Source organism: Astatotilapia calliptera, chromosome 20, assembly GCF_900246225.1.
Source record: "Astatotilapia calliptera chromosome 20, fAstCal1.2, whole genome shotgun sequence".
In the NCBI taxonomy this organism is placed as follows: Eukaryota; Metazoa; Chordata; class Actinopteri; order Cichliformes; family Cichlidae; genus Astatotilapia; species Astatotilapia calliptera.
In genome coordinates this window covers 29,851,179-29,869,413 of record NC_039321.1, presented here as the reverse complement: position 1 = coordinate 29,869,413, position 18,235 = coordinate 29,851,179, and the positions used below count along the sequence as shown (strand labels likewise).

Genomic DNA, 18,235 nt, shown 5'->3' with positions numbered 1-18,235 from the left:
GCATGACTTTTGGACCTTTCCTTTAAATGGGAATTCAACATCTTCAAGTGTCATCCTAATTCCATTTCCGCTTTAAAGCATCCTGTTTAAAAATTGAACAACTCCTCTCCGACTTGCTCTCTTTCAGAATCTGCTTGTGAGTTCAAGTGAGCATATGTTACCTATACTGCGAGGACTCTGTATGTGCAAACTTGTGTCCTGCACCTTATTAATAAATCCTACAGAGAGCTGTGCTATGGCACTGGCTGTCCATCCTTCTCTCTCTTTTGTCTCCATGTGTGTCTCTGCTTTGGATTTGGAATAACTGTGAAGACTGAAATGGGAGTTGGGGATAGGGTTGATATGAGGCTCCTGTGTGTGTGCGTTTGTTCACACATGTGTGGGTGTGTGCTTGTGTGTGTGTGCGGGGTAAGCCTAGGGGTAAGCTTTTAGAGGTCTGAGCAGAAGGGTGTGAGTGAGAAGGGGAAGACAGATTTGAGCATTTATCTCTCCCTGCAGACCTCCTGTCCTGCATGCCTACACGTCCACACACAAACACACACACGCACATACAGTACACACAAATATATGTATACCAGTCCCATCTGTAATCATGTTTAGCACAGCTCTCTCACACACATACACAGTCTTGTGTGAATGGACGATCACATCCAGCTAGAAAAGAATGCCTATGCTTACTGAGTTGGCTGCTCTGTATTTGTTGTGCAGCAACAGCAAAATCTCTCCACTGTACCTCCTATTGCTCACCAGAAACAAGCCCTGAGCTGCAAGCAGACAGAACATAGCCTGGGATTGTGGGGTTGATGCTATTTTTACAGCCAGCGTGATGAGAGATGTGCTGAAAGAAAGCTTGGCTCGCTTCCCCTGCTAGATGCTTTAATTAGAAAGCTCGCACTTCTTCCACTCTCACCTGTCTCTTTGTTATGGGAAATAATACATGTTAGGGAGAAAGAAGTAACTGGATAAATGGATAGGTACGTTTAACTGAGAATACAATTTGCACCCATTTCTTTATTTTGCAAAGGCGTATTTGCAAGGAAACGGCGCTTCCAGGGAGTTACTGATACACGGCGCAGAGCGTTGCAGTCAAAAGCACAAATCAATGCAGAGAATATAGTGGAAATTACTACAGCAGCCTGCAAGTGAACCTAGTGGAACAAACTAACTAATACATGAATAAATAAGCACAGTGAAATGGAGATGTGTGTGTGTGTGTGTTTGGGAATGTGTGCGTGGCACACAGATCGTGGACAGCGCTGTGCCAGCCAATTAACGAAGTGTGTAAACCGAGCTCATTAAAGAAACACAACATTGGACACACACACTTTCATAAACACGGTCACACACAAACACTTCTTAGTATCCAGCCAGACTCTATTTCAGGTACCGTTCGTGTATCGGAGGAGGAAGTTTTGTTTTTTTCACAGCTGGTATTCTCTGCTTGTTTGAAGACTCTTCTAGTCCTTTTGTTGTGTCCATGTGTGTGTGTGTGTCTCTTTGAGTCTGTTTGGACAAGCTGTAAAAGATTGATTTAGAGTTTGTTGCTTTGAACCAACTGCCAAGTGCTGCCTCACTAACACTCCGTGTTCAGAGAACAAAAGCTTTTCAAGGTCCCCCACCTACTAACCGTTCCTCCGTCTCTCTGTCTGTCTCCCTATGACTCGGTGCTTCTTGACTTTTCTTGTCTTACACTCATCTATTCTAATCTGGCTTTGTCTCACTTTGCCCTTCTGTTTTCAAATGTTGGCTGAGCAGCACAAACACAAGCGCTTCGTTTGCTTCTCTGTGTAATAAAAGCGAGTCATGAAGATCCTGTTTTGAAAGTGTTGTGACTGAGTGCAGCATGCCTGTGTCTCCTAACTTTCTCCTGTCAATGAGACTGTGAAAAATAAGCAGCTATGAGATTTAGGGGAAAACATTTTCTCTCACGCTGCTTAATAACCATGATTCATGGAACAGCGTGGACTATTATTAGTCACTCAAATGAGAGGAACCGAAGAGGGACTTAATCAGGCGGTGAGGTATGTGCTATCATTCCAGGGTCTGAGTGTTGAAAGGTGTGTCTGTCTCTCCTGTTTCTGCTCCACGCGTGTCTCAATTTAAATTACGTTAATTCAGTCCATTTTGGCTCAGTGTGAACTAGTGGCATAAATGCTAGTGGAGACAGGTTCCCAAGTTTCAAAATAACATAGCAGTTATCCACGAGATGTACTGAGTCATGGCAGTTTTTTAAATTAGTTTTCTATTAATCATCAGGGTTGGTTTCCAAGAAAAGCCTTTTTTCAAAGATTTTCCTTACTAATTCTCATGAAGATTTTTTGTAATCTACTGATATTAGGTTTTTTTTTAAACTGGAAGTGACATATATAATATATCTAATTTTCATAATAAAAATTTTATATTAAAGTTTGTAGTTTACTTCTGAAAACAAAGTTATATGTTGCTGGTGCGAGTTACAAATACAATTACAAGCTGTGCATTAACCTTTACCTAACTTTACATTAGCAAACAAAAGCAAAAGCAACAGATTTAGATAATAAAAAAAAGGTTACTTAATCATTTTCCAGTATGTTCAAAACATCATCTTATAACAGGACATTCTCTCTCTCTTCTGTTATTGCCATAATTTTCCTTGTAACTGCTTTGATCTTTTTCTAATACCAAGGCTGCTAGCTTGTGGCTCCCTCTGACCTCTGGCTAGCTTTAGCTTTAGCCACTTTGTCTTTGTTAGCATCTTTTAAATATCGCTAACTAGCTAGGTAATGGGGATTTGTACATGAATGTGTGTGAATAGGTTTGTTGTTATGTTTTCACAGTTGATTGCATCATGGTTTACTTTGTGCCTCCACTCACAATGAAAAGCTTTCACGCTACCAACATATTAGCGAATGGCCGCAAGCGTGCGTGCGACTGTTTGCCTTCTCATCTTTACATTCATGAAGCGGCTTGTTGTCACTCACACAGCAGGCTGACCAGCTGGTTATTGGTCAGAACACTGCAAAAAATCAGATTCTGGTCCTTGGCTGGTCGATCGGTGGTTATCTAGTGAAAATTGGGCTGTTAAATACATCTGGGTTTTTGTTCGAAGGTCAGATTTTTTCAGAACCACTCAGCATTTTTTTTATAATGAGGTAAATCACAAAGGATGAACAGAAAAAAGGGATGTCACATCAATTTTGAACATTTTTCTACTTGTTTTATACTATCAAGTAATGTATCTTTATTTTAATAAATGTTTAAAATATCTCTGGCAGCGTTAAATATTGAATTATAGCTTTTTCTCTCTTTAACAAAAGTACTTCCAATTAGATTTTTTGTTTATTTCACGGATTTTATTCTCTTAAATTTCTAGATTGGATAATTGGTTGTTATTCTGTGAAATGTGACATGTTCATTTAGAGAGAGCTTTAATAGCTGTTATTTTGTTTTGCTAAAAAGATACTTCAGTGAGCAAATATATTTTAATTAATAAATAATCACGCTAACATTTACTGGTTGTCCTAGTTAAAGTTATGATTCGTGTGGTTCGTGCGTAAGTTTATTCACATACATGACCTGAGCACTCACATCAACCCAACATCTGTAGCCTTTTTGATTTATTCATTTATTCTTTTTGCTTGACTGGGTGCAGCGTTTTTCCTGATGTGCAGCCAATCAGAACTGTACACAGTTTACATACATAGATGAGCACACACATGTATTTGTGCTGGGGAATGAAGCTCAGTGATTCTGTGTGCATATTTTGATTTTTGTGTACTTACAAAGGCCAATCGTGTGCTTAACAAAAGATTTGGAGGATCGGGAAACAAAGCTGCTGTATCCAGAATTTGTCACAGACTCAGCTCGTTTGCAATACCTTCAAGTGCATCCAGTTACACCTCTGTCAGCTGGCTATGCAGAGTACAATCATCACTGCTACACTACGAAACTGAAAAAGGCAAAACATTTCTTTCCTTGTCATTAGCCTCTCTTTGGAGCTGAGTCATAAATGATTAACCTTACACTCCATTCAGAGGCATAAAACAACTTGGCAGCATGCATTAACAACAAGGACAGCCGTGCCAAAGTGCTGAGCCCTCATCCAACAGATGGGGGGATTTGACTACAAGCTACATGTTATATTACTGAAGGGGAATCTAACAGTTGTGTCATTTTGAAAAGCCTGACTGTGAACTGATAATCAAAGACCCGAGAGCAAATCCTCCCCCGAGGCAAATATTCATGTATTCACATGCAGCAGTATAGCTTGTGGGTCACCCACGGCACTAACTGTTCCCAGCACACAGCTGGGCTGATCATAGGGAATGCAGTATATGTGTTCAAAAGGTTTTAAGAGATGGAGGTTCAATGTGAATGCTTCATCCATCCATCCATCCATGTATCTATCCCCAGTTAAGTTCATGTTGAACCCTTCACAATGTGACAGTGGGTTGGCAGATTGCTGGGGCTGCTGGCCTTGGTGTCACGCCAGCAGAGCCAGGTGGTGGGAATCTGTTGCAGATTAAAGTGCTTGGTGACCAGCTAACCAGCTCACCCTGGCTCTGACAGACGTGGCACCCCTAGCTGATTGACCTCTGTGGCAGGTGTCATGGGTATGGGTGGCAGGCCAGAGCTTGGCCTTTTCTCCTGTTCAGGGGAAAACTTTGGCATCCATCTGTAACGCCACATCAAACCTACCTTCTAAAGACTAGACTAAAACGAGTGTTATTACAGTCATATTGTTGCTGACATTCAATCCCTGATCTCCTCATGTCCTAAGGGTTCATTTGCTCATCCTTAAATGTTTATGCCCATACTTGATGCTTTTTTTTTTGCAAACTCACCTAGATCATGGCGATCTCCCAGTTTACAGGTTTCATGTGACGAAGGTGCCAGTTGTGGACTTTTAAACTAGAGTCTCCGATGTATTTGTTTGCCAAGTATGAGCCTTCTTAATCTCTTTCTATCCTAGTTAGAACATATTAGTGCAGTTCTGTGAAGGAAGTAGTACTCACCTTTGTATGAAATCTTCAATTTTCCACATGAAATAACCTTCATTTCTTAGAACACGAATAACAAGTTTCAAAAGAAGAGTTCTTTTTTTGGACATTTTGAGACCACAATTGAAAATATCCAAGCTGGAGCTCCACTCAGCTGCCCAAATGTAATGCTTTTTTAATTGGAAGAAGAGTTCTCAACTTTTGGAAAAGGGAATTTCTAAACATAAAACTTTGCTGTCATTTGGACACTGGAAATGGACTGTTGTGCATCTGTGTAGATATGCAGTTCAAGCTAAAGAAGATCGAGAAGGTGATGTATTCTACTGTCACTTTACTGGAGTGAGAGAGTTAGAAAAAGGCAAAAATAGATGCCCAAGCTTGGGCTTGGGCGTGGGATGGAGTCATTCCTGGGTTGCTCCAATTGGAACCCAGCTTTGGTGCTTGAAGCGCACGCTTTACAGGGTAAGCTACAGGTGGTCCCGTTATACTGACTTTACTGAAGACAAACACTGTCGACTGAATCATCTGTCAAGCAGCCCAGAATCATTGCTTTCACAGATGATGACGAGCGCAGAGAGACAAAAAGACTGCAAGAGAAAATCATTTCAGCTGCTTCCAATGACCTGACAGGAGACTGTGTGTATATGACTGACAGACAAGCTGCACAAACAGAGGATTATTTTTTCCATGCGATTATTTAATTTGGTCCGTATCACGTGACTACTCCTCAACATCCATAATCTAAGTCTGCACATGTGGCTTGTTACAAGAAGGGCTCTACTACTTCCTCCATTTTAATTACACATTAAAATAATGAGGTCATTTGTTAATTACACTATTCAGCAATAGATTCTTGATGTAAAATAGCATTAATGCTGTGGACTATTTTTTTCTGATTAGCTTCTACAGTAATGTGGCAGGATACTTTGAACTTAAGTGTAGTGCCACTAAAGTAAATATACTCTATGAAGCTGGGATGTAGTATGTGCTAAACCTACAGTAACTATGTTATTAAACTTTAATAGAAAAAAGATCGTGTACTAATAAACACACATTTATTAGTGTGTAATTGCATCTCGCAACAGACTGATGTGTTCTCATAAATGTAGAATGAATCCATTAAAACTACACTGGAGTGGGCGGCAGTTTGTGTAAGCCACCACAGCTTCCCACCGTCGTGAACACAGTGGCTGAGTTGGACATTGCCATTCCACTTAACTTTGTTTTATGTATTTAGCACACAGTATGCCTTTTATTTGAAGTTTTATTTGAAAAAGGCCTCAAATAGATCTTTCAAACTGTGTATGACCATTTAACATCTGCACGACTTCTCCTCTTCATTTACCTTCTCCACCACTGCTCTCTCTCCTCCCTGATTTCAAGCCCATCCTCTCCTTACCTCAAGCCTCATTTCCTGAACTGAAGTCAGGGCTCTAACACACGGAGATATGCCTAAACATGAATATTCACTCCCAGTATTGTCGCAGTTACTTATTTCAGTAGATTAGACATGCAACCCTACATCTCAGGACAGATGACAAGAGCTGGCTAAACATTAACAGTACTATAAGCTAGCTTTATGCCTGCTTAGGCTCGAGTGTTTATCTGAAGGAAGAATCACACTCTCCCTCTGATAAACACCTTAATTACAGTCTCGCATCATATGAGAGTTTGCTAAGTGCACAAGTGCAGAGTGAGCCCAACGTCAAAATAAGTTTCACTAACTCCAGCTAACAGCAGCACTTATTCTCAACACCCAGCCTAATGCATACGGGATTATAGTACTGATATAGATGCAGATATTTGGGAATGTAAACATCAAATACATTGGGCAATGCCCTTTTCTTCCAGACACAGAAAAATATCAACAGATTTGTGATATTTATGAGTTCTTACTAAGATAATATTAATTCAATTCAATTTTATTTATATAGCGCCAATTCACAACAAAAGTCGCCTCAAGGCGCTTCATAGATACAGAGAAAATGCAGTTTAAAAAAAAATATTGTGCTTTTGTTACAACAAGTCACAGTTTACTCTGCCCGCCTCCCCTTACATCAGGTGGTTATAAGTGTTTGTGGTGTTCAAAACAGTGTTGCCAGCAGTGAATTTGCTCATCGCCGGTCATCATCGGTCAAAACTCATAACGTGGTTGAAGGTTATTTCTCCCGTCCCTGCTTTACCTTTTAAACTTTTAACTATATATCAGCTGATAGCTAATATTGGCTGGTATATTGGGCAATACTGCTGAAATCTATCAGACGCTAGTTTTGACGAATGGGAGGAGTTCCTTCCCAGAAGCACAAGTAGACGGGGGCATCACAGAAATTCCACTGAGAGATCTGAAAAATAAAATTGAATTAGGTTCGGCTTTTTATTGTTGAGGGCCTCTTCTCAGACCTTTTTGATGGCTGCTCACATTGTGAATGCGTGTTAAATGGTGTCTAGGTTAGGGCAGCGTTTTTATCCTGTTGAGGAGCCTATTGTGTATTTATGAATATAATATATTGAAAACTGTGATACGCAGAATAGTCCAATGCTGATACTCCCAGAGCGTCATACCATTTCAAGCTTTTGCTCAGGTAGTGTCATGGACACAAAGCTCTTTAGAAAAAGATGGGTATCTGAATGAATCCTGAAAGCTGGGTGAGAAACTTACTCTTCTTTGCGGTAAATAGGTTTTTATTCAAGGACTCTCCATTTTTGCCACGGCTCTATCCCCTTCCTCTCTCTCTTTTTCACTCCCGTTCTTCGCTTGCAGTATCAAGTCTATGCAAGTCACTGGGGAGCTGTAGACCTTTACCTGCTCTGGTCTGGCTGTGTTAAAGGTCAGCTATGAGAGGATCTCATATACCGGTCTCAGATGTCAACACACCCCCCCCCCCCCCCCCCCCCTGCAGCTTGGATTAAGAGGCAAGGAGACAATGGCTGCCAGGAAATCACTTGTCCTCCATCCTGTCACTAACAGTCTGTGTCTCTGTCAGAGGTGGAGTGTGTGTGCATGTGTGTGTGAAAGAGAAAAGAGAGAGGGGTACTGTATGTGTGTTTGTAATATCAATACCCCGCTGATCCTCTTCTCCCTGCTGTGAGTCTCTACACATCTCTGATTGCCAGATGTGTTTATAGAGAGTACGCGTGTGTAGGTGTGACGACCAGGTGTGTGCCTGAGTCTCTCGCTGGCAGTGAGAGATTTCTGTGTTGACAGCGCTGATGCTGTTTATTTTGGCAATATGCTATCAGGGATGCTGGGACACCAGTGCTGTGTGTGTGTGTGGGTATACAGCAGGGTTTGTATTGCTGGTGTGAAAGTGTGTGTATGTGTGTGCATGTGTGTGTTAAGTTGGACATGTGAACTGCTGTCACGTACAGAAAACAGTCTGTAATCAGGCACAATCAGGTGACGTGAATGGGTGTGTTTGAGTGTGAGTGTTGTTCTTGAAAAACTCAACAGGAATCAGCTTTAATTGTGGACCCGCCTATGCTGACACACACACACACACACACACACACACACACACACACACACACACACACACACACACACACACACACACACACACACACACAAAGAAAAGTTTTTGTTCAGCTGCCTCGAACTACATTTGTGGGGATTTTTTCCACTGGCTGACTAACAGATTGTTCTTGTACTTCTTAAATCTCTGTGATCGCTTAATTGTTTGTCCGCTGGTGTTTTTGATGTAGTCCTGTATGTCTGTGACAGCACCCTAGAGCAAACTACAGCTGCTAGATAGTAAAACCAGTGAGGAGGCAAATGTAACACTAGCATTTATTGGTACCACAGGGAATTCCTTAAGGTGTCTGTTGTTTTATGGGTGTCCTTTAGCACAAGTACACAAACACAGCACACATGGTTTTTGCTCTCATAGTCCTGCCTCTCTAAGCTCTCCTTGTTCTGTCTTTTTCCCCTCATCCCCCAACAACTGGTCTCAGTAGATTTCTGCCTCTCCTTGAGCCTGGTTCTGCTGGAGGTTTCTTCCTGTTAAAGGGGAGTTTTTCCTTCTCACTGACGCCTAATTCCTTTTCATAGGGATTGTCTGATTAATGTTGTTTTCTCCGTAATACTGTAGGGTCTTTACCTTGCTGTATAAAGTCCCATGAGATAAGTGTTGTTGGATTTGGAGCTATATATTGTAATTGAACTTGAATTGAAGTGAAGTTTATTGTGTCAGACCCTCTTATTATTCAGGGCTCAGCAATTAAGTTTCCCAAGGGGCTACATAAAAAGCTAAGTCTGCTGTTGAGGTTTGCACCAATAAGTTGAACTCAATTCAATGGAAATATCTCTTTATAAACTGACATTGGTACAAGAAGCTGGTACAAGTAGGCAGTGAAAATGTGAAATAGGCATAGAAAAAGCATACTAATGTCCTCTGCAGGTTTTCTGTCCATTACACTGAGGTTTAGTTCCAGAGGTAGAAATGCGATGGTGGTTCTCCTGACTTAGTTTGAATGACAAGTTGAGAATGTTTGTTCAGATATGAAGGTAGATCCAAAGAGAACCAACATCCTCTGAGCATGTCTCTGTATGCAAGTTTAAATCCAGCGATGATGATGGCTTGAATTGCTCTGCATGTAGTGAGTCATCCAACATCACTGGATGCATTATCCACACTGCAAGTGAAGAAAGATTCAATCGTGTGTATTTCACTCTCAGCTGTTTGGAAGTCTTCAAATGCCCCTGAAAACTCACCAGGCAGGGCGTCAGGTGACGCGATCAGCTGATGGTATGGGCTAAATAATGCACTCCAGTTGGCTCAAAAGAAACAGCAACTTTCTCGTGAAAGTCTCCAGCAAGCTGAACATTTCATGCGCAAATAGGCTCTTGGCTTGTAGTTCAGTTTGCAGTTCATTCATTAGTGCAGTCACATCAACAGTAAACGTGTGATCTGTTTTGCTTTTCTTCTCACAAAACTTTCAATGTTCTGCTCTCAGGTACCTTTTCAGCACTAAGTGCAGCTGTCAGGCTGAGCCACCTGACAGCTGCGTGGTAGCCAGGGCTGGACTGGGACAAAAAATCGGCCCGGGCATTTTGACTAGAGACCGGCCCACCAAAAATGTGACGTCATTCAGGGGTAAAACCGCAAAGGATTCTGGGAACTTGTGGCAAGAGGTACTAGCACATGCAGGCTTTCAATTGAACTCAGTTACACAGCGATAAAAAGAAACACAAAAAATGGCAAGAAGCTGTAACTGCAATAGCCGGTGTTGTGCCAAAAAGTGATTGCTCATATTTAAATTGCTATAAGAAACTTGTTGGGCTATAATATGTGAAACATAGGTCAAATGCATCCCTCATGGATGACATAAAGTCATCTCTCCATCTCTCTCTCCTGCTCTTTTATTTCTCTCTCTTGCTCCATCTCTCTCTGCTGCTCTTCTGTCTCCTCTGTCACAGACTTCTCCACTTTTGATGATAGATCAGCCTGGTGCAACATGTAAGGATTGGCACAATTTGTTAAGATTTTGAGGAGTTTGAGAAACTAACCTTAAGCATAAAATAAAATTTACTATCAGTAACTTCATAGCACCCGCCCAGCAGTATATAAACTCCGTCATGCTAGCTAGGCAGTACCAGTGACTGTAAAAAGTCAGCACAACGAAAACAAACTACAACTAAACCTGGTTTATATCTGACACAGATAGACAGCAGGGCCCTATTTCAGGAAGCCGGTTTAGAGCAAAATCTGAGTAAGTATACCCTGAGTTAACGAAAACTCTGGGTTTTCGGTTTCACAAAGCGAGTTTAGATTAATTCTGAGCGAGTTACTATGACAACACACTCCGTGAAGCTAACCTGCCCCCTAGCAGGTTTACTTCAACTAACCCTAACTTTCTCCGCCTCTTTGTCGGAAACCTGACTGTAGGAAGTGTCAGACATGGCGTGCTCCTTCCTTGAAGAGCCAGTAGATGTTGAAGCCCAAATTCTCCGCAGAGCTCTCCGCCGGGAGAGAGTGATTAGAGCGCGTTTGGACATTTGATCATTTCCTGATGATTTCCTGTGTGAACGTTACCGTTTTTCAGCACAATCTATAATTTATTTGAATAACATCCTCAGGCCTAATATTGCTCATGTGACACATCGCGGACATTCTCTCAGTTCTGTACATATTATTTGTATTGCACTTCGGTTTTTTGCAAACGGGAGCTTTCTGTATAATATTGGTGACGCTGAGCACGTTTCCAAGTCTGTCGGGCAGTCAGGAATGTTACAGTTGCACTGAAACGTCTCCTGTACTCGTTTGTGGTGTTCCCCGGTCATAGACCCACAAGATTTATCAAAGAGGGATGCCACAAAATTGCAGGTATCAGGATGAACGAAACTTAATTCATGATGTGGTGATATTTGAACTACTACTTAAATGTTACATTTATTTTCACGGTTCCCAGGCGTGATTGGCTGTATAGATGGCACTCACATTCCAATCATTGCTCCTTCAGTAAATGAAGGAGACTATGTGAACAGGAAGTCTTTCCACAGCATTAATGTGCAGGTACATAGTTCCCTGTAGCATTTCAAAGTAACAGATTATTTCATTATAGTAATGGATGCTAATTTGTGTTCTCTGCACTGTGAAGATCATATGTGATGCTGCCAACATTATCACAAATGTGGAAGCCAACTGCTCAGCCTCTGTGAGTGGTGGTGGTGGAGGACCCCCACCTGTTTTTCAGGCCTCCGCTTTTTTTCTGTTGGCTATAACGGGTCACATTTGAGCATACAGAGTAAGCAAATATGTACTTGTAATGTGCTCAGATAATTTCAATAAGTGCTTACAGACAGAAAATTAATGTAGCCTCTAACTGCAATTGATTTATATAGGACAAACAGACCAAGCACTATGGCTCATAATACAATTACACCTTACCTGTTTGGACTATATTTTTATATTTCATTTTTACTTACTGCCAGGAACGTTTGGGGCCTGTTGGGTTGCACCTGCGCTCACATCACATGACAAAATAAAATGTATGAAATAAAAAATAAAATAAAATATAATAAAATAACGTGTTACATGGGTGGAAATCCCTAGATCAATGTTTAAATTAACACTCATGCATTGACTCTGTCGGCCATGTTTTGCCATGCATGCTCCCTTTCTTTTGCAGCTGAGGCTGTGTTACTTTTTTTCCGCAAAATTTGCATGTTATAACCCACCCCCGTGACATCACGCTCCAAAGCCCTATACTGCCATCAGAATTTCGGCCTCAAGCGCTGTAAAATTGACCGCGCCTTCTTTCCCTCCGTCTCCATGGTGACTCGCTTAATCTGTGCTCCACTAATCAGGGCTTTATGTATCCTCGTGCGCGCGCTTAACTTGGGGTTAAAGCAACTCCGCGTTGATTGAACTAATTGTTATCAGCCTTTCTGAAACCGAATATTCCGAGTTGGACAGTTCGGGGTTACTCAACCCTGAGTATCGTTTTTCACTCTGAGTTTTCTAAACCGGCTTCCTGAAATAGGGCCCTGGTCATAACTTCTTACCTGAAGTTCAGTTCCTCTGCCACTATGACCGGTGGACGCCTCGGGTCTCTCCTCCTCTTGCCTCCCCTTTCCCTTATCCACCTGCTGGCCTCTTGGTGATGTTGCTAAATCTGTGGAAGCTATGCCATAGCTACCGCCAAACAATTCAGTTATTTTTACACATTTGGCAGCGTCTGCCTGAAGGGCTTGTTTCTTTTTGGCCCTAATTTTTTCTGCACCTCCTTTCCTTTTTTTGTTCTCCATTTTCTTTAGTTCGTCTATAAGATTGCTAAACAAGGGCGAGGGTGCATCCGACCTCCTCGGCTGTAATTGGTCCAGCCCAGAGTCGATCATGACTAATTGGCCAATCCAACACCTTTCATTATTTATACCCTTCCAAAAAATAATCGATCGGCCCATAAAAACAAAAAATCGCCAGCGGCCCACCGGGCAAATGCCCGGTATGCCCGATGGCCAGTCCAGCTATGGTGGTAGCTCATGTCATCCTGTTTACCCTCATGCTCCTCCAAAAGTGCAACAAACTGTGCGTAATTTAATTCTTCTGCCCTAATGAAGTTCGGTTCATTTTCAGCACAGCGCCTCCTGTTTTATAATACAAAATACCAATTTCAGTTCAGGGATTATTTCTGTGACATTGTCTTGCATCCTCTTCAGAAGTGTGACATTTTTCAGATTTGGACAGCCATCGGTTGCAGCACCTGCTAGTTTTGTCCTATTAGAGCATGTCGGTACTTTGGTTAACAAATCCATCACAGTTGCATCACCTTTCATTCAGCACAATGCTTCCAACTCCTCCATAATCTCAAACTTTTTCTTTATCCCACGTACAAAGATGAGTAACTGAGCTGTGTCGTGGATGTCACAGCTCTCTTACAAAGCCAAGAGGAAATAGTCAGAACTATCTGCTTTCTTTTTCAACTGACGTTTCAGATTTCCTGCAAGGTCCTCAATCCTGAATGATTGAAGACCTTGGGGGAATCTAAATGCTTCTTTTTTCTCAGGGCATATGGGCAGAGTACACCAAACACTCTTTGATAAACTCCCCATCCGGAAATGGCTTACTGTTTTTTGCAATTTTGTGGGAAATCACAAAGCTGGTCTTAAATGTTCTATCCCTTGATGTGCAAAGCTTAGTAAAAAGAGCTTGTTTCTTTCACTGGAGGAAAGCGCCACCACGTTACTCAAATAATGGCCAAAAGTCAGTGGGAATATACAGAAAAAAACAAGTCACTTGAATCCCACTTTTGTAAGGGCACTTCTTGTTGTTTTCTGTTCTGAATCATTTAATTTGCTTCTTTTTAGGTTTGAGATAATTTAAATGTTCTTTTGACATTTTATTTACATTTGGTATTTCTTCTTTTCAGTGCTACTTTATGAAATTAGAGTCGGAGTTAAACCTAGTCAGGTAACGTTACGTTGACTTCCTTGGACTTTTATATTTGATATATAGCATTGTGATTGGACACCACCAACTGATTTCATCATTTGTTTTAGATATTTTCCAAAGTTGTCTGCCATAGTACGTGAAGATATAAAATCCATATACGTGACATACGGATATCTATCCACGGTTCTGATTCTTTAGCAGCCCACACCATCCCTCCTCCTATATATGATGAGTAGGAGGGATGCATTCACTGAGTTTTTGAAGACACTTTTCTGAGGCTATTGCTAGCAAAGGCTCCCACCTTATACAGTCTAGTCAGTGCCACTGCCAGTGACTGAAATACAGTCATTTCAATATTAAACAGTGCAATGACTTGTTTGCATTTTATTTCAGGCAAGATACAGTATATGCACCATGTAACCCAGAATATATATTTTGGATCATTTTATAAAAAAATAACTACAGTATTTACCAGCACATCTTTTTAGTGAGTCTCATAATCTTGTAGCCTTAAAAGGAGCAGAATGCCTAATAGTAAGAAATGCCTGAAAAAGTGTAAAAAGTCAGCTGTGTAGGGAAACCGTAACTTTAAGGATGCTTATTATAAATACTGTATTTTTAGTGCTAGCATCCTATTAAACTGTGGGTGGTTGCTTTCAGGCTACACTCACACTCCCTTATATGCCTCCCCATTTCAGGCATGGATTTCAAACAGCTCCGCTGGCACTATTTTTTCACTTTGTTTTCAGTGATAATTATCCATTCTCTCTTCACCCCTTCTCTTTTGGTGCTTTCTCTATTTTAGTAGCACACATCTGCATGTAACAGATAAATTTTTAAATGGTTTTTGACCTGGCTTGAACAAACCATCATCTCCCGCCTCCGAGTGAAACAGCTTATACGTCTGAAAAAAAAGGAGGTGTTTGAAGTCTGCATCAGAATGTCGAGGCGTTTGACACTGACGCTCGCAGCTATAACCGCTTGATGAAACAAAACCGTGACCTGCGACAAAAGAGAAGAAATAACTAGTTGCTTCAATTACCACACATATCACATGACACAATGTTAAACTATGATGCAAGTGTATCCCTCGGCCTTCTGAGGGATTTCTGCGCTATCTATAGGCAAGACACTCTCAATGCTTTCTGAAAATTAATCCGTGCAAATTTGATTAAAGGGATGTGAAAACAAGTATTTGAACAAGAAGAGCTGTGCATGGCAAGCGTGAAGATGAATAACATGAATACATTACGGATCAGGGGACTGACGCATTTTTGCCTGTGATGTTTGAGAATTATGGATTTAAGTGTTCATCTAATTTATAGGTGCATAGGTGACAGCACAGTCTCTCACAAGAGGTGTCATACCTGCTAATTTTTTCCACTGACTAAAGGCTGCCTGAGATCACAGGGGTGGGCGTGTGTATGTGAACTCGAAGTTTATTCCATTAGTATTTCATTACACTTTTGTTGGCTTGGTTTTGGGAAAGGGTGTTAGTGTTTTTGTGCGACATTTGAATTCCAGTGTGCGTGTGTGTTTGAGTGCTTGCGTGTGTCACACCATGCCATCCTGCGCATGCATGAGGGGCACACGTCAAACCGCTAAACCCCGGAGAGGAGAAGCTGTCACCAGAATGCAAGAGGAAGGGAAGGAAGGATAGATGGATGTGGTAAAGGTAAAGAAGGAAACAAACTTATAGGGTGAGAAATCCCAAGTGAGAAAGCAGGCTGTTCATTAGCAGCACAGGAATGTGTGTGCATGTGTTTGTGCGAGCGTGCAGGCAGTGTATGTTTGTGCGCTGAGCAGCTGGGTATTAACTAGGACACGTTTCCCCAGAATGAAGCAAAGGCAGATTTTGAGCAGGACGCATCTTATCTAAGTCTTTTTCTCATCACTTTTTTACCTCTGCATGAACTGCTCTGTGTGATGCTTTCCTCAGCATATCAGCATGCAGATCTACCTCACTGCTGCAGAAGTGCTGCACTGCTTTGTACCTCATGTACTTTAATTCACTATGCTGCATCACTGGCTTGTCAATTAGATCACTGCTTGAGAGAATCTGTGTTTCCTTCTCTGAAACGGATCTGTGGGCTGAAATAGACAAACTCAAACACACCCTTGCAGCCATTTGCTTTTTTCACCCCTCTTACCCCACTACAAATCCTCAAAATGTCGACCTCCTTGCTTTCCCCACTGAATATTACATGTCTTTTTCCTCCCTGGCGCTTTGTATTTGCTGCGGCTTTTTTCCCTTCTCCTTTGTTTTCAATTTTTCTAAGCCAGCAATTGTTTTATCCGTCCCGAGGCAGATTTCCTCTGCTGGTTTTGAGTAAAGGAAAAACTCTTATTTATTCATAAGACAGACATACTCACCTCAGATTGTTCCAAATTGTATTCATGTTCTTGGCTGCGCGTGTTTTGGTGTTGCGTTATAAGTTGAAGATTGAATTAGACTCAAGGAAGGGGAATCGCCAGCAGAGAAACATAATGGATGGCTTTCTGTGTGTGTGTGTGTGTGTGTGTGTGTGTGTGTGTGGCTACATCGCTGATAGTGTCAGGGAGGGATGTGCTCCATTTGGGGAGACCAGTTTTCTGTGATCACAGCTCTGATAAGAATTGTGGGAAACCACACTCACAACAAGCCACCCTGGAATATCAACTAGACACACACACACACACACACACACACACACACACACACACACACACACACACACACACACACACACACACACACACACACTATCTTTCCTTCTGACACACACACACACAAATGCAAGCTTATTACGACAGACATTCAAGTCATATATATCTATATCTATCTCTATATATATCTATATCTATATATAAACATCTGATGTGTTCCATGTTTACGTTTCTGCTGGATGTTGCTCTGAATCTGATTAAGCATCTTGACTTGGGTGAGTTTTCCACGGAAAAAGAGAAGTGCGTGTCCTGCAGGCATATGAGTGCATGAGGTGAAGCATTATTAATGATTTACTGTGATCGTACAGGGACATCTGCCCTGATTAAGCGGATATAGAGAACCGCATCATTCTCAAACTTGCAGGAATACTAGTGCATCACTGTGACTTTTTTTTGGCAATTTAATTCTGAAAGGGAAACTTTCACATATTCTATATTTATTATACATAAACTGGAATATTTCTAGCTTTTTTATTTTGATTTGAATGATTAAGACTATTTGCTTCTAAAAAAAATAGAAATCAAGCATCTGAAAATCCTAAAATATTTCCTTCAGAAATGTCAAACTGCTGAAAATTATATTAATTACCACACAGCACTTTTTGGGGTCTCATTTAACACGAATTAGTTTAGGTTCCTTTGATAGGAGTCTTCAGGTCATCTGTATTTTTGCTTTGGGTGTTTCTCATCTTCAGGTTGAAAGGCCCATCAAGCTCAGTGATAATGCAGTCACCAACGTGCTTGGTGTTAGTTTTGGGTCTCTGGACAGGCGTTAAGGAAAAGGAAATCAGCATCTTCATAAAGCTTATCAGCAGATGGAAACATGAAGTCCTTTAAAATCTCCTGATAGGTGACTGCATCATAGTTTAACTACCAACACCAGTAGAGGACATGGCAACCTTAATCATTACAGACTGTTAGAACTTCCCACTGGAGTTCAATCACCTTGGATTCTGTACCTTAAATGAAAATTCACTTTCATGTGTCAAGAGGACTTATGATCACTGAGCAACAGTCCAGTTCTTTTTCTCCTTTTTCTCCTTAGTCCAGTTAAAACGCTTCCGATGTTCCTTCCGGTTCAGGTGTGGCTTAATAACAGGAAAGCAGAGGGTCGATACACTGACATGGTCCACTCCTTGCGAAGTTCTTGAATCAAATTTTCTTGACAATTCTCTCAAGGCTGCAGTCATCCTCTTGCTTGTGCACATGTTCCTTTCCCTTCATACCACGTTCTATTAACATGCTGTGATACTGCACTCCATGAACGCTAAGCCTTTTCAGCAGTGACCCTCTTGGCTTACACTCCTTGTGGAGGTCTTGATGACACTAACTATCAAGTCAGCAGTCTTCCCCATGATTACGGTTGTATGTAGTGAACTAGACTGAAAAATACATAGTCAAATATTAAACTCAGAATGAAGATTTTAATAATTTGAGATACTCGATTTCTCATTTTAATGTGCTGTAAGCCACAGTTACTACAGTTACTGTAGGCTCTTTACAAAACAAAGCAACTCGAGCCAACTGCTGTTGTGATTTTGCCCTCTATCTAAACGGGCTATGGTTATTTCAAAAGGCCATGGTAATGGTAGCCATCAAGCTAATATCTCTGACTCGTTTACATTAAGGTTAAAAAAAAAAGGTAAAGTAAATTAAGTT

The 18,235-nt window shown here is 41.2% G+C and overlaps 1 protein-coding gene across 1 annotated transcript in view; it reads left to right on the top strand.

Annotated features, from left to right (window-relative positions):
• LOC113013022 (protein FAM19A2-like) overlaps window positions 1–18,235 on the top strand; it is a 96,049-nt gene that overhangs the window by 13,694 nt on the left and 64,120 nt on the right. The window lies entirely within an intron of this gene.